This window comes from Panthera tigris, chromosome D4 (genome assembly GCF_018350195.1).
Source record: "Panthera tigris isolate Pti1 chromosome D4, P.tigris_Pti1_mat1.1, whole genome shotgun sequence".
Taxonomy (NCBI): Eukaryota; Metazoa; Chordata; class Mammalia; order Carnivora; family Felidae; genus Panthera; species Panthera tigris.
The window spans coordinates 32094045-32116174 of NC_056672.1; the positions used below are offsets into that span (position 1 = coordinate 32094045).

Below are 22130 nucleotides of genomic sequence, written 5' to 3' on the forward strand. Positions count from 1 at the left end.
TGTCTCTGTCTCTCTGCCCCTCCCCTGCTCATGCTCTCTCTCTCTCTCTCTCTCTCTCTCAAATATAAAATAAAACATTAAAAAAAAGAATCATGGGACTACAAGCCGGTGCAGCCATTCTGGAAAACAGTATGGAGGTTCCTCAAAAAACTAAAAATAGAACTACCTTACGACCCAGCAATTGCACTACTAGGTATTTATCCAAGGGATTCAAGTATGCTGTTTCGAAGGGACACATGTGCCCCAATATTACAGCAGCACTATCAACAATAGCCAAAGTATTCAAAGAGCCCAAATGTCCATCGATGGATGAATGGATAAAGAAGATGTGGTATATATACACAATGGAGTATTACTCAGCAATCAAAAAGAATGAAATCTTGCCATTGCAACTACGTGGATGGAACTGGAGGGTATTGCTAAGTGAAATTAGTCAGAGCAAGACAAAAATCATATGACTTCACTCATATGAGGACTTTAAGAGACAAAACAGATGAACATAAGGGAAGGGAAACAAAAATAATATAAAAACAAGGAGGGGGACAAAACAGAAGAGACTCATAAGTATGGAGAACAAACAGAGGGTTACTGGAAGGGGTGTAAAGGGGGGATGGGCTAAATGGGTAAGGGGCACTAAGGAATCTACTCCTGAAATCATTGTTGCACTATATGCTAACTAATTTAGATGTAAATTTAAAAAAAGAAAAATAAAATTAAAAATTAAAAAAAAAAAAAAAGAACAACAACAACAACAAAAGAATCAGATGCTGTACCAAGTGAGCCAGCCAGGTACCCTTCTATATTCTTATCATTATGAGAACTGAAACTAAACTGGAGAAATCATGGAGATGTTGGGGCACCTGGGTGGCTCAGTTGATTGAGCGTCTAATTTTAGCTCAGGTTATGATCTTCCGGTTCATGGGTTTGAGTCTGGCATCAGGCTCCACACTGAAGGTGAGGAGCATACTTGGGATTCTCTGTCTCTTTCTCTGCCCCTCCCCTGCTCTCTATCTCTTTCTCTCCTAAAATAAATAAATGGACATTAAAAAAATTAAAGAAATCATGGAGATGTCATTTTTAATTACTTCTTATTAAAAATAAACTTGTGCTCAATGCTGAAAAAAAAATTTTTTTTAAGTGGAAGAGGAAACAAAATTAAAAAGCAACACCAGGAGGGGCGCCTGGGTGGCTCAATCAGTTAAGTGTCCGACTTTGGCTCAGGTCATGATCTCATGGTTCGTGAGTTCGAGCCCCACATTGGACTCTGTGTTGACAGCTTGGCTCCTGGAGCCTGGAGCCTGCTTCAGATTCTGTGTCTCGCTCTCTCTCTGGCCCTCCCCTCTCGAGCTCTGTCTCTCTCTCTCTCTCAAAAATAAATAAACATTTTTTAAAAAAAGAAAAAAAGCAACATCAGGAGCGCCTAGGCTGGCTCAGTCAGTTAAGAGTCAAACTCTTAATTTTAGCTCAGGTCATGAGGTTAGGTTGGTTAGTGAGTTCCAGCCCCAAGATGAGAAGTGCATTCAGTGCAGAACCTGCTTGGGATTCTCCCTCTCTCTCTGCCCCTCCTCCACTTGAGCATTCATGTGCTCTCTCTCAAAAAAACAAAACAAAACAAAACAAACAAAAAAAAAAAACCACACACCAATCTCTAGAATTGTATCACTTAACCTCTCTTAATAAAGTTTTAAATCTATATGTGAATATGTGTGCATGCGTGTATATGTATTATATTTAAAGATTTTTTTTAAAGTAATTTCCACACTCAACAGGGGGCTAGAACTCACAACCTAGAGGATCAAGAGTCACACTTTCTATTGACTGAGCCAGCCAGGCACCTCTGTATAATTTTAAAGTAGCAATATGTTAAATATGCAGTTTGGTTGCCTTTTTATTTTTATTTTATTTTTAATTAAAAATTAAAAAAATTTTTAAAGTTTTTTAAATGTTTATTTATTTTTGAGAGACAGAGAAAGACAGAGCACGAGCAGGGGAGGGACAGAGAGAGAGAGTGAGACACAGAATCCGAAGCAGGCTCCAGGCTCTGAGCTGTTAGCACAGAGCCCGATGCAGGGCTTGAACCCACGGACCGCGAGATCATGACCTGAACCGAAGTCAGATGCTCAACTGACTGAGCTACTCAGGCACCCCGGTTGCCTTTTTATGTTTAAGTTTATTTATTTTTAGTAATCTCTACACCCAACATGGGCCTCCAACCACACCCTGAGACCTAGAGTCGCATGCTCTTCTGACTGACAGGTTTCCTGGTTGCCTGTTTTTTTTTTCTTAAGTTTACTTATTTATTTTGAGAGAGAGAGAGAGAGAATGAGCGGGGGTGGGGGAGAGGGAGGGCAGAGAGAGACGGAGAGAGAGAGAGAGAGAGAGAGAGAGAATTCCAAGAAGGCTCCACACTGCCATTGCAGAGCCCAACACAGGGCTCCAACTCATGAACTGTGAGATCATGACCTGAGCCAAAATCAAGAGCCCGGTGCTCAAACGACTGAGCCACCCAGGTGCCCTGCCTTTTTAATTTTTTTAAACTGAGATACATTGGTAACAATTTTCCATTACAGAAACATTATTCTTTAATTTTTTAGTGCCTGTATTGAGTTCCCTTTTACGGGTAATATTTTATCTAACCAGACTCAATATGAACATTTAGTTTAGTTCAGATTTTTACTATTGCAAGATGATGCAGGGATAAAAAACTACATACCTAAACCTAACATTGTTAGGTTACTGTGTTAACATTCAGAGAGAGATAAGCAGTAAAAATGGAAAGGAGTTTTTTTTTTTATGGTTTTTTAATGTTTTATTACCATCACATGAGGTAAAAAAAAAAAAAAATCTATTTCCTTCTTTTCTCTCTCCCTTCCTGCTTGCCTTCCTTCCTTTCTTCTTTCTTTTTTTTTTTATTGTTTCAATATATGAAGTTTATTGTCAAATTGGTTTCCATACAACACCCAGTGCTCATCCCAAAAGGTGCCCTCCTCAATATCCATCACCCACCCTCTCCTCCCTCCCACCCCCCATCAACCCTCCGTTTGTTCTCAGTTTTTAAGAGTCTCTTATGAAGGAGCTTTAATCAACAGTCGAAAAAAGCACAGTGTACAAAGATTTAATAGGAAAATAATAAATGATCAATTAGACTAAGCACCAAAGTTGCCCAAGAAAAGCCCTCTTGTCTTTACTGTTCCAAATGAAGTTAAATTGATACAAACTGCCTTCTCAGAGGCAGGGCTCTGGCCTTTCCTGTGTGCCATTATGACAAAATTAGAAGAAATCAGGGTGCAGTCTCCAGTTAAGAATAACAAACTAGGGGTGCCTGGGTGGCTCAGTTGGTTAAGCATCTGACTTCAGCTCAGGTCATAATCTCACAGCTTGTGAGTTTGAGCACCACATCAGGCTCTGTGATGCCAGCTCGGAGACTGGAGCCTGCTTCAGATTCTGTGTCTCTTTCTCTCTCTGCCCCTCCCCCACTTGTGCTCTGTCTCTCTCTTCTCTCTTTCTCTCTCTCTCTCTCAAAAAAAAAATAAATGTAAGAATAACAAACTAAATGCTTACACAAAGGAAAGTGTTAGAAAATAAAGTAATATTTTTAGACTGGGCTCACAAACACAGGCAGAGGTTAAGAATATGAAGGAGAGATTAACCAGAGACCATGTGAAGTCAGGGTTCTGGAGGGTGGTGGACCAGGGTTGGAAACCCAGATCTGCTAAGTACTGGAATTGTGCACCTGGGCTAGGTACTTATGGCCCTTGACCCTGTTTCCACATTTCCCTCATCCTGAAAATGGAAAAAGTGATAATACTTCTCTCTCAAAGTTGTTAAGATTGAATGAAATAATGTGGGGTGTCTGGGTGGCTCAGTTGGTTAAGTGTCACTCTTGATCTCGGCTCAGGTCATGGTCTCACGGGTTTATGAATTTGAGCCCTGCATCAGACTGCACACCATCAGTGCGGAGCCTGCTTGGGATTCTCTCTCCCTCTCAGTCCTCCTCTCTCTCTCTCTGTCTCTGTCTCTCTCAGAATAAATAAATAAACTTAAAAAAAGGTTTTTTAAGTTTAAATGAAATAATGTAGCTTCCATGCAGAGTAAAATGGATGGCATGGGGTAGATGCTTAATAACCAGTAGCTATTAACCAGGAAACAGTCTTATCTGATTAGGGTAGAAGGTATGGTGCTTTAGAATTAGAGGCTGGAACTAGATACAGCTCAGTCAAAAGGGAGGAGAATGTCTAGGTCACAGAAGGGATGATGGTGACAGTGGTGAGGGACTGATCATGTGATACTAGATCCCAGAAATCAGTATGACACTTGGGATCCATGAAAGGGAAGGGAAGCATGTGTTGACAGCCACATGCTAAGTCCAGAGAGTATGTCCCCAGTTGGAACTCTCTTAACTCCTCTGATTTCCCTATGAGCCCCCAAAGCTGTATGCTTTTTTTTTTAGCTACTTTTACAGGGATTTCCCTCCTCCCTCTTTCTCTGTTTGCCCCTGGTAAGTTTCATACTGACCAAACTTTCAATATTTACCACTTTCTAAAGAGTACAGCCTTATTCCAGAAAGATCATATAGAACTTTGTTTTCTTGGTGGAAGTGAGAGGAATTTCTGAATTCTTCAGAAAAGCTTGGAAACTCTCTCAATCAGTTTATCAGATCTTACCTGTCTCATTACCCCAAGGGTCTTTTCTGAATGTTTTCTAAATATATACACTTTCCTATATCTTTACTATTACCACTATGGTTTAAAATGACTTCATGTTTTGTCAGACACCTACAATTATCTCCTAACTGTAGTCTTCATTTCTACTTGTGCCCATACCACTCCTCCATTTGCAGCTAGAATGATATTGTATTATAAAAACAAAAGTATGATCAAATCTCTCTCTAACTTAAAAAACTTCTAGTAATGTTCCCTACTACCAGGATGAAGTCACAATTATTTTTTTTAATTTTACTTTTCTTTTTTTAAATTTACATCCAAATTAGTTAGCATATAGTGCAACAATGATTTCAGGAGTAGATTCCTTAGTGCTCCTTACCCATTTAGCCCATCCCCCCTCTCACAACCCCTCCCGTAACCCTCATTTTGTTCTCCATATTTATGAGTCTCTTCTGTTTTGTCCCCCTCCCTGTTTTTATATTATTTTTGTTTCCCTTCCCTTATGTTCATCTGTTTTGTCTCTTAAAGTCCTCATATGAGTGAAGTCATATGATTTTTGTCTTGCTCTGACTAATTTCACTTAGCATAATACCCTCCAGTTCCACACATAGATGCAAATGGCAAGATTTCATTCTTTTTGATTGCTGAGTAATACTCCATTGTATATATATACCACATCTTCTTTATCCATTCATCCATCGATGGACATTTGGGCTCTTTCCATACTTTGGCTATTGTTGATAGTGCTGCTGTAATATTGGGGTGCATGTGTCCCTTCAAAATAGCACACTTGTATCCTATGGATAAATGCCTAGTAGTGCAATTGCTCAGTCATAGGTTAGTTCTATTTTTAATTTTTGAGGAACCTCCATACTGTTTTCCAGAGTGGCTGCACCAGCTTGCATTCCCAGAAGTCACAATTCTTTAATATTGCTCACAAAGCCTGTATAACCTGGGCCTTATTTCTCTCTTCAGATTCATCTTGGCAACTCTTTGTTCATAATGCTGCAGTAGCACTGACTTTTTTTGCTCATGGAAGTCATTGAGCTTTGTACAGCCTCAGGACCTTTGCACATAATGTTCCCTCTGCCGAGAAGGCTCACTCCACAACTTTCCACCTGACCAATTCCTCCTTATACTTCAGCTCTCTAATTAATTTGTGACTTATTCACTGACACCTACCCAAACACTGCAAACTAGGTTAGGTCTTTCTGTTTTATACTTTCATAACACCCTGTACTTTGTCATGGCTGTACTTATCATGAACCTAATTAAATAATAGTTGTTTAGTTATTGAATATCTAGCTCTTTGGGTTGTGAGCTCCATGAGATCAAGAACTTATATCTTATGTTCAAAGCTATAAATCAATTATATAGTACAGTTAAAAGCACATAGCAGGCACTCAGTAAATAATGAATGTCCATAATTATCCATATTTGCATCTTTGGTCATAGATCTGTGCATATGAATGCTATATATATATATATATATATATATATATATATATATATATAACTAGAACAAAAGAAATGTAGCTGATTTCCTGCATTCTCTTTGGCAGCTGGAGGTTTTTTGTTTTGTTTTTCATTTTGTTTTGTTGTGGTTTTTTTTTTTTTTTTTGCCTTATTTTCTGAGGGAGACTCACCATGATAAATTTTCCTCAAGTTTGGCTTGAAAAAACCTTTTTTTCAAGGTTTATCCATACAAAAAGAGCATGTCAACTATAAAGGATAGGGTAAATCAGGCTGTTAGCAATCTCCATATCAAAATTTAATGTTAAAAGAAAATGACGCAATAGCCTATAAAGCACACAGGCAAGAAAAAAAGTGTGATGCAAGATTGTAACATTCAGTACGGTGTCTTGAGACATAAAAGTTAAGAGAATGAAGAAAATGAATTAATTCTTAAATTTCTATTTCCAGTTATGATGGGCTAGGTTATTCAGACCAATATGTCCATAGATAATGAATAAAGATGCTGAATGAACTATATACATATATAAAAATTCCTCCAAGGCACAAAATTGCTGACAAGATAGTAAAAACTATTAGGCCAAAAGCTAAGAAAAGGTGGAAGCCCAGAAAAGGTGGAGTACAAGAGCACAAAAGCTACTCTTGCCTTGAGGACATTTTCTAGACAGGGACATCTAGCATTGTTTTTAGTAGGTTCACTGGGCATGGAAAGAGCAGACAAGGTCCAGGGCTACCCAAGGTGAAAATGCTATTAGGTGGACTCCTCCTATATTAGTTTGGGACTCCATAGGCTATACCGTAAGGATAAGGGTGAACCAGTACCCAAGAACTTTAGAAAATGTTGTTTTTTACATGGACTATAATAGGAGAAAAAAAATAAAAGCATCTTTCCCTATCCCATTTTTGAGCAGATATGGCCACCACACAGCTCCTGCTTAGATTTGTAGCCTGGGTTAGCAATGACTCAAGGAACCTCAATCCATGAAAACAGGTCTTACTGAGAAAGCCCTGGGGCACCTGGGTGGCTCAGTTGGTTAAGCATCCAACTTTGACTCAGGTCATGATCTCACGTTTTGTGAGTTTGAGCCCCATTTGGGGCTCTGTGCTGACAGCTCAGAGCATGGAACCTGCTTCAGATTCTGTGTCTCCGTCTATCTCTGCCCTTTCCCCCACTCACACTCTGTCTCTCTCTCTCTCTCTCTCAAAAATAAACGTTAAGAAAGCCTCAAGGCACCTAGCAGGAGCAAACAAAAATCATTTTTTTTCCCCAAGAAGCCACAAATACTTTCCTTCACAAATAGTTTTTCAAGGATAAGAAGTAAACATACAAGGAAACTAGACACCACAAACAACACACAGCAAAAATATCAGGCAGCAGAAATAAACCAGAAAATAATTGAGACATTAGAATTATGATACAGATTACAAAAGAACTATGATTACTATGTTTAAAGAAATAAAACAACACAACTACCAATGCAGGAAATAGGAGAGAGGAACATGTTGAAATGCTCCATATACATGCAATTGGCAAAAAATCCAGACTGGAGGAAACTCTGTATTGTCAAAGAACCCAGGTTAGTTAACAAAAAATTGTAAGGAAGAGAAAGCTTTAAAATTTGAAGATTATCATGTTAATTTCCCCACTATTCCTGGTTTTTCATGAACATTTCTCATAAATGTTTCATTTCTTCTACATTTTTTTAAGAGGACATTCTCCACATTAACCATTAGTACCTTGAATTTTGATGTTAAAACAACCTAACTTGCTTGTAATGTATTGTTCTTTCTATACAATCCTGGATTTAGTTAATATTTTAAGGATTTTTGAATCTACATTCATGAGCAAAACTGGAATATAACTTTCCTTTAACTTGGTGCCTGTCAGGTTTCCCCATCAGGGTTATTCTGTGCCCCATAAAAAGTTGAAGTGTTCCCTGTGACTGTCTTCCTTTCCCCAGTTTGTAAATATCTCATTAAGACAGGAAAGTTATCCTGGTAATATGTTTGGTTTAACTTTCCAAGGAAATCAGGGTAGTCTGGAGTCTTCTTTGTGGGTTGCCTTTGCACTACTTTTTCAATTTGTTTTTAAACGATTTCGGTTTTCTATTTCCCTGTACGCAAGCAAAGAAGTACCGGCCAGGACTTCTCAATTCCGGTAAGCCGACTGCAGAAAACTCAAGCCACAACACAGGAAAATGCGCACAAAACAAGTCACTTCCGTCTAGGAAGTGACGGTGTAACCACGTCGGGCGCAGCGGGGCCTCAAAACCCCTTCTGCGGAAGCCGCGTTCTGACGTCACCACGCAGCCGAATACCCATAAGACCGCAACGAGCCGTATTGCATTGTGGGACACTTGTCCATACCCTGGGGGCTTAGTACGTCAGTAAGGGGTTCTCCACAGTGACGTATGCACCTGTTCATTCCGCCTGTTCAAAATCTCTCCCCTCTATTAAGAACGGGGGCCGTCCCATCTTAGAGGAACAAGAAAATGCTAGAGGATAGCGCGGGTTTTCGGTGACGCTGAAGGTAACAGAACCTGGCCCAGGGCCTGAAACCTATCAGAGACTCACGTGACTCACTGCTACTCTCCCACTGGTCCCTTTACTGAGGCGTGTATGTGCGTGTGTGTCATATGACAGACTTCTGGCTCAGCTGTCACGTGACTGCCACGTCGCTTGCGACTTTGGAGACTACTAGCCTCTAGGGGGCGAATGTCTTTACCGCCTCTTTTCCCACTTTGGTTTCCCCGTTAGTAGCGCATGCGCAGCATACGACTGCCACCAGCTTTGTCTCCTGAACACTTCGTTCACCATTTCTTCCTCCGGAGTCGGAAAGGCGCGCTTCTTTGGGTTCTTGAGAAGGTGGTCCGGAAGCTGGCGACCACGGGTAGTTGTTCGCCCTCATCTGCTGAGACTATAGAGGTCGCCCCCACCCCCACCCCAGGGTTGAAGTAAGGGTGCAGTGGGCAGGGCGGCGCAGCTGGGGAATCGGTCCTGCGTTGGGTGTTCTCTCAGAGCCAGAACTCGAGTGGGGAGCGCGCGTGCTAGTGACCCGTGATGCGGCTATGTCGCTGTCATCTTCCCTTTCCATTGGGTTATCCTGGGTGTGAGCCTGCGCCACACGAATGTATTCTCTCACTCAGGAGAACCACAATCCACCCTCTCTTCCACTAATGTAAATCTAAGTTGGCCTGTTTTTGTTTGTTTGTTTGTTTTAGATTTTTAGCTACCCAGTTCAGGAAACACCTTCTATCTTGTCCGTGATTTCCATCCTATTCTCATGGTGCTAGGACTAATACACAGTTGCCATCTTTAGGTGTTTACCGTTGTATTTGGCATCCCCCATCCTTTCATGGTATTTGACTTGATTTGACATGATAACATTTTTAAAATTTTATTTAATTCCAAGTTAGTTAAAAAATAGTGTAATAATGGTTTCAGGAGTAGAATTTAGTGATTCATTACGCATAACACCTACTGCTCATCTCAACAATACCCTCCTTAATGCCCATCATGCCCCCACCCCCCTCCCAGCAACCCTCAGATTTTGTATTTAAGAGTCTTATGTTTTGCCTCCCTCTCTGTTTTTATCTTATTTTTCTTGCCTGTATGTTCATTTGTTTTGCTTCTTAAATTCCCATATGAGTGAAATCACATATTTGTCTTTAACTTATTTCACTTAGCATAGTATGTTCTAGTTCCAACCAAGTTGTAGCAAATGGCAAGATTTCATTCATTTTGATCGTAATATTCCATTGTGTACACACACCACACTTTCTACATGCACTCATTCAGTCGTTGGACATTTGGGCTCTTTCCATAATTTGGCTATTGTTGATAGTGCTGCTATAAACATTGGGATGTATGTGCCCCTCTGAAACAGCATACCTGTAGCCTTTGGGTAAATACCTAGTATTACAATTGCTGGCTTGCAGGGTAGCTCTATTTTTAATTATTTGAGGGATTTCCATAGTGTTTTCCAGAGCAGCTGCACCAGTTTGCATTCCCACCAACAGTGCAGAAGTGCCCCCCTTTCTCTTCCTCCTCTCTAGCTTTGGTTGTTTCCTAAGTTGTTAATTTTAGCCATTCTCACAGGTGTGAGATGGTATCTCATGGTTTGGGTTTGTATCACCCTGATGATGAGTGATGTTAAGCATCTTCATGTGTCTGTTAGCCATCTAGATGTCATCTTCGGAAAAGTGTCTGTTCATGTCTTCTACCCATTTCTTCACTGGATTATTTGTTTTGTGGGTGTTGAGTTTGATACATTTCTTCACAGATTTTGGATACTAACCCTTTGTCTGTCATTTGCAAATATCTTCTACCATTCAGTTGGTTGCCTTTTAGTTTTATTGTTTCCTTTGCTGTGCAAAAGCTTTTTATCTGGATGAGGTCCCAATAGCTCATTTTTACTTTTGTTTCCTTTGCCTCCAGAGATATGTCTAGTAAGAAGTTGCTGTGGCCAAGGGCAGAGAGGTTGTTGCCTGTTTTCTCCTCTAGGATTTTGGTGGTTTCCTTACATTTAGGTCTTTCATCCATTTTGAGTTTATTTTTGTGTATGGTGTTAGAAATTGTTCCAGGTTCTTTCTTCTGTAGATTACTGTTTGCCGAAGAGACTGTCATTTTTCCGTTGGCTATTCTTTCCTGCTTTTTGGAAGAGTAGTTGGCCATACATTTCTGTATCCATTTCCGGGTTCTCTATTCTCTATTTTGTTCCATTGATCTATGTCTGTTTTTGTGCCAGTACCATACTGTCTTGATTACAGCTTTGTAATAAGGCTTGAAGTCCAGAATTGTGATGCCTCCAGTTTTGGTTTTGTTTTTCAACATTACTTTGGCTCTTCGAGGTCTTTTCTGGTTCCATACAAGTTTTAGAATTGTTTTTTCTAGCTCTGTGAAGAATGATGGTGTTATTTTGATAGGGATTAGCTGAATGTGTAGATTGCTTTGGATAGCATTGGCATTTTAACAATATTTGTTCTTCTAATCCAGAGGCATGGAATGTTTTTCCATTTGTGTCTTCTTCAATTTCTTTCATAAACCTTCTATAGTTTCCAGATACAGATATTTTACCTCTTTGGTTAATTTATTCCTAGGTATTTTATGGTTCTTGGTACAGTTGTAAATGGGATTAATTCCTTGATTTCTCCTTCTGCTGCTTCATTATTGGTGTATAGAAATGGCCACAGATTTCTGTACATTGATTTTATATCCTGCAACTTTGCTAAAATCATGGATCAGTTCTAGCATAGTCTTTTCAGGTTTTCCACGTAGAGAGTGAAAGTTTGACTTCTTTCATACTGATTTGGATGCCGTTTATTTCTTTTTGTTGTCTGATTGCTGACTCTAGGACTTCCAGTACTATGTTGAGCAACAGTGGTGAGAGTGGACATATCTGTCATATTCCTTTTTTTTAAATATATATATTTTTAATGTTTATTTATTTTTGAGAGAGAGAGAGAGAGAGAGAGAATGCAAACGGGGGCTGGGCAGAGAGAGAAGGAGACACAGAATCCAAAGTGGGCTCCAGACTCTGAGCTGGGCCCACTAGGCCCCAATGCAGGGCTCAGACTCATGAACCATGAGATTATGACCTGAGCCGAAGCTGGACACTTGACCAACTGAGCCACCCAGGTGACCCTCCTGTTGTATTCCTGACCTTAGGAGGAAAGCTCTGTTTTTCCCCATTGAGGATGATATTAGCTCTGGGTCTTTCATATATGGCCTTTATGATGTTGAGGTTTGTTCCTTCTATCCCTACTTTGTTGACTTTGTTGAGGGTTTTTATCCAGAAAGGATGCTGTATTTTGTCAAATGCTTTTTCTGCATCTATTGAGAGGATCATGTGGTTATTATCCTTTTACTAATGTTATTTATCACATTGATTGATTTATGGATATTGAACCATTCCTGCAGTCCAGGAATAAACCCCACTTGATCATGGTGAATAATTATTTTAATGTATTATTGGATTCGATTTGCTAGTACCATGTTGAGAATTTTTGCATCTGTCTTTATCAGGGAAATGGTCCATAATTCTCCTTTTTAGTGGGGTCTTTGTCTGGTTTTGGGATCAAGGTAATGCTGGTAATACACAGAATCTGAAGCAGGCTCTGAGCTGTCAGCACAGAGCCCGACATGGGGCTCGAACCCACAAACCGTGAGATCATGACCTGAGCTGAAGTCAGATGCTCAACTGACTGAGCCACCCAGGTGCCCCTAAAAATCCAATCTATCTTTAAGATAAGTTTGGTAAAAGTCTTTTAGTCATATAATTAAAAAATTAAAATGTAGAAAAGTATATAGTGAAAAATCTGTTTCACATCCTTACAGCCTATTTGCTTAATTTCCAATGCACCCCATCCCAAAGACAACTAGTTGGGAGGTTATGATAGTTTATGCTAGTTGGCTAGACAACTAGTTGGGAGCCAAGGAAATACAAATACACTTATTTTCCTACTTTCTTTTTTTTTACACACAAAGAGTAGCCTAATCTACATAATGTTCTGCATCCTACTTTTTTTTCATTTAAAAACATTTTTGAGGGGCGCCTGGGTGGCTCAGTCAGTTGAGTGTCCAGCTTCGGCTCAGGTCATGATCTCACAGTCTGAGTTTCGAGCCCCGTGTTGGGCTCTGTGCTGACAGCCCAGAGCCTGGAGCCTGCTTCAGATTCTGTGTCCCCCTCTCTCTCTGCCCCTCCCCCACTCATGCTCTGTCTCTCTCTGTCTCAGAAATAAATAAACATTAAAAAAAAATTAAAAAAATAAAAAATAAAAAATTTTTGAGATCCATACGCATATACAATGTTATCACTTTTTGTACAGCTGTACAGATTCCATGGTATGGCTATACTATGTGTTTTTTTTTATTTTTTTATTTTTTATAACCAGTCCCTTATTGATAGCCATTTGGGATTGTCTATTATGAACAATGCTGTAATGAAAAAAATTGTTGTTGTGCAACTTTATGATGATACAAATTCCTAAAAGACCATTTCTGTGTTAAAAGTTATATGTATTTGAAATTTTGATAGATAAATGCCACTGCCTTCTGTAAGCATCATACTAATTTAATTTCCACTACCAGTGTGTATATATTTTCCCATAGTCTTATCAACAAAATGTTAGCATACTTATTTCATTTGATGACTTGATAGATTGTCATGATATCACATAATATTTTTAATTTTCATTTCTCTTGGGAAATGAGCATCTTATATTTAAGAGCCATGTATATTTTTTCTTTTCTGGGAACTCAGTGTAAACCCTTGTCAATTTTTCTATTGATTTGTTTTATTCATTAATTTTTAATGTATTTTTAGTTCTTTTTTTTTTTTAATTTTTAATGTTTATTTTTGAGAGAAAGAGCACATGCATGGGAGGGGCAGAGAGAGAGGGAGACACAGAATCAGAAGCAGGCTCCAGATTCTGAGCTGTCAGCACTCATGGGGCCTGAACTCATGAATTGGGAGATCATGACCTGAACCAAAGTCAGAGGCTTAAATGACTGAGTGAGTCAGGTACCCAAATATACATCCTGCTTCTTAATAAAAGGACCTGCAGCAGAGATAATGTATTCAATATGATTGGGAAAATTGAAAGGAAAATTTTCTGCCAAGCATAATTCATTTGCTGTGATGGAGCATATTTCAGTCTGAGCTTCTATCAGCTATGGCAAAAAGGGAAAGGTATTTGGCAAAAGGAAACAAATAGAAAACCTTTAGTGGGTTCTAAAAATTCTAAACAAACTATAAAGCTATAAGAGGAATCCATTACCCTGACTCTGTTTTGTTTTTTCCCCCTAGAACAAGACAAATTCATAGGAAAAATGGAAAAGCAAAAGTTCTGATGTTTTGCTTTTGATTTCACCAACTCCAGGTGTTTTCTTTTTAGAAAGGTAACAAATTTATCTCAGAAACTAACAAATATGCTGTACTTGAAAGATTCATTCTCACTTAGATTGCTGAAAAGCATCTCTAACAATTCAGCTAAAAAAAGAATGCTTACCTGTCTAGTATCTTTTTTTATTTATTTAAATTATTTATTTATTTGTTTATTTATTTATTTATTTATTTATTTAAGTAATCTCTACAGCCAAAGTAGAGCTTGAACTCATGACTCTGAGATCGAGAGTTGCATGCTCCTCTGACTGAGCCAGCCAGGCGCCCCCACGTGTCCAGTATTTGATTCAACTGAAAATGGACACCAGAAAATCCCTTTCTTTTTAATAAATTAAATAAAAATAATTTAAAATGAGTACTTTTGAAAGCACTGATACTATAAAAGGTAATACTAAAAAATAAAGGTCCAGAAGAAAACAAAATACTTGGAAACTCACAAGATGGTATAGGGACCATTTGGAACCCCAAGGTCAGTATGAAGATTATTTTAAGCTGAAGACATTTGAGAATCAATACGTGCAGAAAGAAGCCTTCTCAGAGCTTCCCTTATATAACTAAAAGCAGAAACTTCTGGGAAGTGAGGCTGCAAGAATTTCCCTGTCAGGGTCAGCCTACCCCAAGGAGAGAAATCAAGAGTAAACCTACTATAAATCCCTTTCCCAGAAGAGTTTTATGGCCATGAAAAGTAAGGAAAACCACTCACAGCAGCATAAACAAACTATCACAAAGTTTCTTTCCAGATTGTTTTTTTAAAAACCCATTTGTTTTTCTTAAGTAAATCTCTTTATTCTTCCCACAAAGTCTGTTTTTCTCTACTAAATTAGGTTAGCCTCTGACTAACTGTTCAATGAGCTAGATTCCTCCTTTATTAACACCATATGCCTATGAATAAACCTTAATTATCAGATCCCCAGTTGCTGAACTTAAAAGGGTGGAGGAAGTTTTTCCTCTCTAACAGTGGTCAAAGGGACAGCAGTTTTTTCAATGAGGAAAAGAAAATGGGGTGGTAGTGCAGGGAACTTCAAATATTTTCCAAAAAGAGGAAATCTAAATGGATCATAAACAAAGCCTTTTAATTTCATAAATATCCAGAAAAGGCAAATTTAAATCACCCTTCTGATTGACAAATATTAAGAATCTGACAGTACCCAGTATTTGGCAAGAATGGTGAACAACAGGAGCATTCAAACACTGCTGGACAGAGTGTAAATAGACACAACAGTTTTACAAACAGCTTGACATTTTCTAAAAAATTGAATATACAGATATTCTAGGACCCAGCACTTTCTCTTCCAGCTATACACTCACCCTTGCTACTCAACTGCGGACTATACACCAGAAACCTCAGCATTTCCCAGCAACTTGTTAGAAATGTAAATTTCTGGGCCTTACTATAGATCATATGAATTAAACTCTGCATCTTAACAAGATCTTGAGTGATACATAAGCACCTGTGCCCCAGGATCCATGGACAAGAATGTTCTTGATAGCTACAAACAAATAATCCCTTTATCTATGAACAGGAGAAAGTATGCTATATTCATAAAATATATGAAAACTACATGTTAATGAAAAGGAACAAATTAGAGTTAAATGCAACATGGATAAGTATCACAATGTTGAGAGAAATAAGTAAGACATAAAAAAATATATAGACTATAATTCATATATGTAATCTTCAGTAACAGTTACAACCAAACTGTGCTGTTTATGTATGATAAGGTACATTAAGGTAATGATACTAAAAAGGGGAGAAAGTAAAGCAAGAAAGTGATTCAGGGTGAAATCAGGGTGGAATTTCTCCAGAGGAGAGGGGTGAGTTGTGATCTTGGAGGGAGGGAGGCAGTTGTAGGGTGTTTACAGAACAGGTGTATGTGTTGGATAGTGTCTAAAGTGTTTCTATTTTATAAGTATTTAAATGGTTTATAAGTTCTGTGTAGTTTTCAGTATGTGTGTTATATTTCACATTAGATAAATAAATGCTATAGACTTATTTCCAATGATATCTGGATGGCTGACAATGAGAAAAACAATAAACAGGAAGTAACAGCAAAGTAAATTGGCACTGGATAGACTAGAAAAAGAAAAACCAAGGCCTCCCAGTGTTTGTTCTATTGAAAATAAGGCCTTTTTTTTTTTTTTTTTTCCTGGGTAAGGCAATCTTTATTTTCCATGAGGGATGTTTGGGCATACAGACTCAAAGAGTGGATGTGTTCTAGGGGGAGGGGTAGAAGGAAGCAGGAGAATGGGAGGAGGCTACAGACCATGCCAGGGTGGAGGAGGAGATGGGGATGACAGAGGGTGGGAAGGGGTTGGGGTTGCGTGGCAGGGGTGGTAGTGGTAGATGGACACAGGATATAGCACTTAGAGATCAAAGAGGAGGCCATACCCCAAGCTCTCACCTTACATGTTTTCCTCCTTCCCCTAGTCCTGTCCCCTGTCCACCTGTTTGCATTTGACCACAGACCCTCACAGGAGTAGCAGTTCAAGAACCCTTTTCTGAGTCAAACATAGAGGGAAATGGTGTCCCATGTTGGAACTATCAGAGGAACATCCCAAAAATTGAGTTAAGGAAGATTTGGCCACTAGGGCACCTAAATAGGAAGTTAGGTAAGGTGAAGAATGCCCAAAAAGAAAACAATCAACCTTGGCTATGCTTTCTGTAGCTTTTATACCTAGATCTGATGTTCATGGAGTGGCCTTGAAGCCTCTCATTATCATGGCCTTGATGGAGATTGGTGAATATATTATTTTAATCTGGAGAAAGTTCCTTTCTGTGTAAAATAGACTATATAAGATAACTAAACTTCAAATTGTTGAAAATAAACCTCACTTGAAAGAAAAAAAAAAACCCAGAAATTCCTAAGAATGTGTCCAAACATTAACAGATGATAACAGGAACAAAGAAGTCCTTGGGTTCATGACCACTTCAGAATATGCTTCAGAATACAACTCACTTTTTTTTTTTTTTTTTTTTTTTTTTTTTTACAACTCATTAAGAAGGCTGGGCTTAAAATTGTACTCGGGACTCTAAGAAAGTAGGCATAAGACAGAGGAAGATAAATTTAGGATGGACTTTGAGAAAGAAGTGGCAAAGAAATCTGAAAAATGTTACAAATTTCTGGAAAGATAAAACATAAGAAATCACTAAAATTTATAAAAATAAAAATGGTCATTAATTGTCTTAGTCCATTCCGGATGCCATAAGAAAATACCACAGACTGGCTAGTTTATAAACAACAGTAATTTATTTCTCACAGTTCTGGAAGTTGGGAAGTCCAAGATCAAGGTGCCAATATGGTCACTTGGTTTACAACTGTGCTTTAGTGCTGTGTCCTCTCTTAGTGGAAGGGGCAAACAAGCTCTCTGGGGTCTCTCTTATAAGATCATTAGTTCTACTCATGAGGGCTCCACCTCATGGATAAGCCTCTCCCAAAGGACCTACCTCCTAATACCACTACACCAGGCATTAGGATTTCAACATAAGAACTTTTGGGGGAAACACGTTAAGACCACAACATCAATGAAGCAAAAGTTGTTAAAGAAACCATCAAATGTGAGCTATTTCAAGAGTAGGGGGCAAGAAATTCAGGTTTTGGAAAATAGAGCAGTTGCCACAGAAAGTAGAGAATTGGGATGAACCAGCCACATTGAGCTGAGTAAAACCTTGAAGGTCATAAGAGGTCTCCAAATGTGGGGCGCCTAGGTGGCTCAGTCGGTTAAGCATCCAACTCCTGATTTTTGACTCAGGTCATGATCTCATGGTTGGTGAGTTTGAGCCCCACGTTGGGTTCTGCGATGACAGCACAGAGCCTGCTTGGGACTCTCTGTCTCCCTCTCTCTTTGCCTCTCCCCTTCTCTCTCTGCCTCTCTCTCTCAAAATAAATAAATAAGCAAACAAACAAACATTAGAAAAAAGATGTCTCCAAAAGGAAAGAACAGATCTGTTGATTACAGAATTGCAAAGAGAATTGGAACAGTTATTTTGAGATGAATTCTGAAACTGAGGACAAAAGTAATGAAAAAACTTTATGTATATACTGAAATAAGCAATAGAGAATCAGGGCCCAAGCTCTATTAGAACATGAAGACAGAAATGCTTCACTAGGCAAGATAAAGTGATACCAGCCACTCACAAATCATAGATTGTAGATGGAAGTTGGAAGACCACAGAAGGAAGTTGAAAGAGTAGTCCTGTTCATTGCGATTATTCCAGGTTTAACTAGAAACAGACCCTAAAGCAGAGTATCAAGAAACTAAAAACAAATGTTATGTACTAGGTTGAATAGTATATCTCCCAAATCCATGTCCACCTGGAACTTGTAAGTGTGACTTTATTTGGAAATAGGGTCTTTACAGATGTAGTCAAGTTAAAATGAGATTATGCTGGATTAGAGCAACTGGTGTCCTAAGAGGGGAATTTGGACACAGATATACACAGAGGGAAGACGAACAGAGATAGGAGTGATGCTGTCATCTGGCAAGAATGCCAAAATTTGCTAGCAACCACCAGAAGCTGGAAGAGTCAAGGAAGGATTCTTCCCTAGAGACTTTAGAGTTGGTGTGACCTTGCTGATGCCTCAATGTTTGACTTACGGCCTCCAGAACGTGAGAGAATAAATTTCTGTTGTTTTAAGCCACCCAGTCTGTAGTATTTACTATATAGCCCTAGGAAACTAACATACCCTATGATCAGATAGCGGAATGAGAAAGGTCAGGAACAATTAGTTGAAATAAAACAGTAAAAGCAGAGAATTCAATATCTGGAAAATTAATACAAAACAAGAAGATAACATTGCCATTCTGTAACAAAGTCCACTAAATTTTTTTTTTTTTTTTTTTTTTTTTTTTTTTTTTTTTTTTTTTAGACAAGGACAATTTTAATCCTCCATTATCCTGCAGTAACAACCACTGCTGGCTTTATATGTATTAAAACTGCATTTGCCAAGAACTGTGAACATTGAGAATCTTTACATAAAGTCACATGGTTGATACAGGTACATAGATACCTTCTAGCACCAACAGAATACATACACAATACATATCAAATGGTCTTGATGGATAAATTTGCTTCATTAGATACTCATATTTAGTAAAATTCACAGTTAATACAGAATTTCATTTTCTTAATTTATCTTTATTACACATTTTTTCTAAGATTTTAAGTATTTAAAAAAATACCACTCATTCATTCAAGGTTGTAATTTGTAGGGCAATAAACAATGGGTTCTAAATTTCTTAAAGGTGTCTATAGCAATTTAAAATACCAGGAGTCTTCTTTTCAATTTGTAGCACCTGACTTGAGACCTTTATTAAGTGCAAAGTTTAAGTTCATTTAGTGCATTCATTAAAATTCATTGTCACTGTTTCTCTTGTGAGAAAGACATTTCAATTGTTATTTCTCAGACTACCTATATATATATAGAGAGAGCATGGATGTATATTCTTTCCAATTGGGTAGAATTTTATTTTCAGAATTTATAGCTAGAACAAGAACTCACAGCATATCTGAATGGCCTTTCACTCAAAACAGTGGTGATAGTAAGGTATAAAATGGATTTGGGGTCTTCCTCCCTATTTAACATTACCAAACGTGTTTCCAAAGTATTCTTGGAAAATATTTAAAAATATATGAATAATCTACCATATGGTACACCATCATTCTCTAACCATTTCTCAATTGTTCATTTATATCAGTTGCAATTTTTTTATGAGTAACATTGTGGTGAACATCCTCACCCACAGTTTTTAGCAAGAATAATTCTATCTTTAGGATAATGTCAACTAAGTAGCTTACTGGGTCAGACTGCAGATGGTTTTAAGGCTTTAGTATACTTTACCAAATAATCTCCAGAACGTGAACAACTCCTACCAACATTAATTTACTGTGATCACGAAGTGGACTTGGTATCAGTGAAGGAAATTCAACCACAAATCTATTAGATGCCCAAGCATCTCAAAACTCACACCAAAGAAGCAAGGAGACAATATTAATGATGATTAAGCCAAAATTCAAATTCTTTAAAACATTACTCAGCTTCAAATCATGATTTAATTAAATCATGATTATTTTAAGAAAATTAACTCATTAAATCATGATTATTTTAAGATAATAAACAGAAAAGCTTTGCACAAAAAAATCTACTGTTTTTCCAAAAATAAAAAGTTAAAAAGAGAAAAAGTCAGTACTAAATGACCAAAAATTTTTATTTGACTAAATTCTGTTTCATGCGTAAGCATGACAGTCTCCCCTGTTTTTTAGACTTTGGCAATTAAAAGAACACGCAGCCTTATACAGAACAGTGAAAATGCCAAGGGTGAGAGTAGTCTACAGTTTTACTGTAGGATAAATATATATATTTTTAAAAGGCCTCTCTCCCTTTGGCCATATCTACTCTCAGTTCAAATCATTAAATAGGGACAAATTTTCAAAATCACTTCTTTACTTCTCCAAGATTTTCTTTTTTTTTTTTTTAATTTTTTTTTTTCAACGTTTTTTATTTATTTTTGGGACAGAGAGAGACAGAGCATGAACGGGGGAGGGGCAGAGAGAGAGGGAGACACAGAATCGGAAACAGGCTCCAGGCTCCGAGCCATCAGGCCAGAGCCTGACGCGGGGCTCGAACTCACGGACCGCGAGATCGTGACCTGGCTGAAGTCGGACGCTTAACCGACTGCGCCACCCAGGCGCCCCTACTTCTCCAAGATTTTCGATGCTACCATCATTCACCACCTCTGGCCATATTTCCTGAATGACATCAATGATGTCATCTGTAAAGCCTTCCTGAATGATGATTTCATCCTCTCCTGTTACTGAGATACCACAGGAGAATTTTTGAGCAAAAAATCTTTGTACTTCTTTTAGATCAATTTCAAAAGTTGCAGGGCCACATACTCTTGTTACATATTTCTTCTTTGCTCTGGGAATTTTGGCTATCATAACCTTTTGTGGTACAGTCTTCTTTTTTTGCTTTATTTGACCCCTTCCACCTGTCTTCTGTTTTTTCTTCTCTTCTTCTTCCCCTGGTGTGCCTTGACCCTTACTAGTTCCAGCTTCTTGTTTGGGTGAATTTTCTATAGTTAAGTTTTGCAAACTCATTTGGAAAATTCTCTAACCACTGTTCACATTTAGCGACATCAGGCATATATTCACAGTACTCTGTTGGTAATGAACAGACTCCACAGTAGAGGACTTAAAGTGGGTAGTCTGCATCTAACTTGGTATTTGCCCAGCTCTCCTTTGCAATCATGCCTACCAGATTCAGAAATATCAGCAGCCATCTCAAAAACCCAGGTGGTCACGCAACCCCTGCTGCCTCCACTCCACCACTACTGCCAGCTCCACTGTAATTTGACCCTTGTCTAGGATACAGAAGGAACTGTTGCTAAAGAGAAAAAAAATCTTCCTAAGGCAGAAATGAATTCAAGTTATCAGAATTAACATCTCACTCACAATGCCTTCTTTAAGAAGCAGTCTGGGGCGCCTGGTGGCTCAGTCCGTTGAGCCACTGACTTAGGCTTAGGTCATGATCTCACGGCTTGTTGGTTGGAGCCCTGCATAAGGATCTGCGCTGATAGCTGGGAGCCTGGAACCTGCTTCGGATTCTGTGTCTCCCTCTCTCTCTGCCCCTCCCTCACTTGCACTCTGTCTCTGTCTCTCTCTCAAAATAAACAAACATAAAAAAAAAAAAAAAAAAAAAGGCAGACCTAATTTCAGTTCCTGATGTTACCATCCTGTGTGTTACTTTGGGCCTTTTAGTTAATCTTCCTAAAAAACATTCCTCATCTCAAAAAATGAGTAAAAGGTATTAATTACCTAATATGGTGCAGGCTTTGTAAAGCACCCATTATGTAGTAGGGACTCATAGTAGTGCACTTCCTTTTTCCTTACCCTAATATAAGATGATAAAATGCTACTTAATAAGACTTCGGTGCTGTGCTTATAAAATGTACATGCCAGAAAGGGTACCTTACTCTGAAATTTATGCTGCTGTCTTATTTCCCTCATGAGCCTGTGGTGGTGAACTTAACCAAATATATTTTCTAATCTCCCACCCTTAGTGACAGACTGATACATATACCAAATCTTA

The 22130-nt window shown here is 38.5% G+C and overlaps 1 long non-coding RNA gene and 1 pseudogene across 1 annotated transcript; one reads left to right on the plus strand and one right to left on the minus strand.

Moving 5' to 3' along the window:
* Positions 1 to 8526: 8526 nt before the first annotated feature.
* LOC122233019 lies at positions 8527 to 19127 on the plus strand. Its single transcript, XR_006210442.1, has 3 exons — positions 8527 to 8667; positions 13945 to 14036; positions 18909 to 19127. It is a non-coding gene; the product is annotated as an uncharacterized LOC122233019 (long non-coding RNA).
* A 151-nt stretch (positions 19128 to 19278) lies between these two features.
* Positions 19279 to 21475, minus strand: LOC102950266 (annotated as a pseudogene).
* Positions 21476 to 22130: the final 655 nt, after the last annotated feature.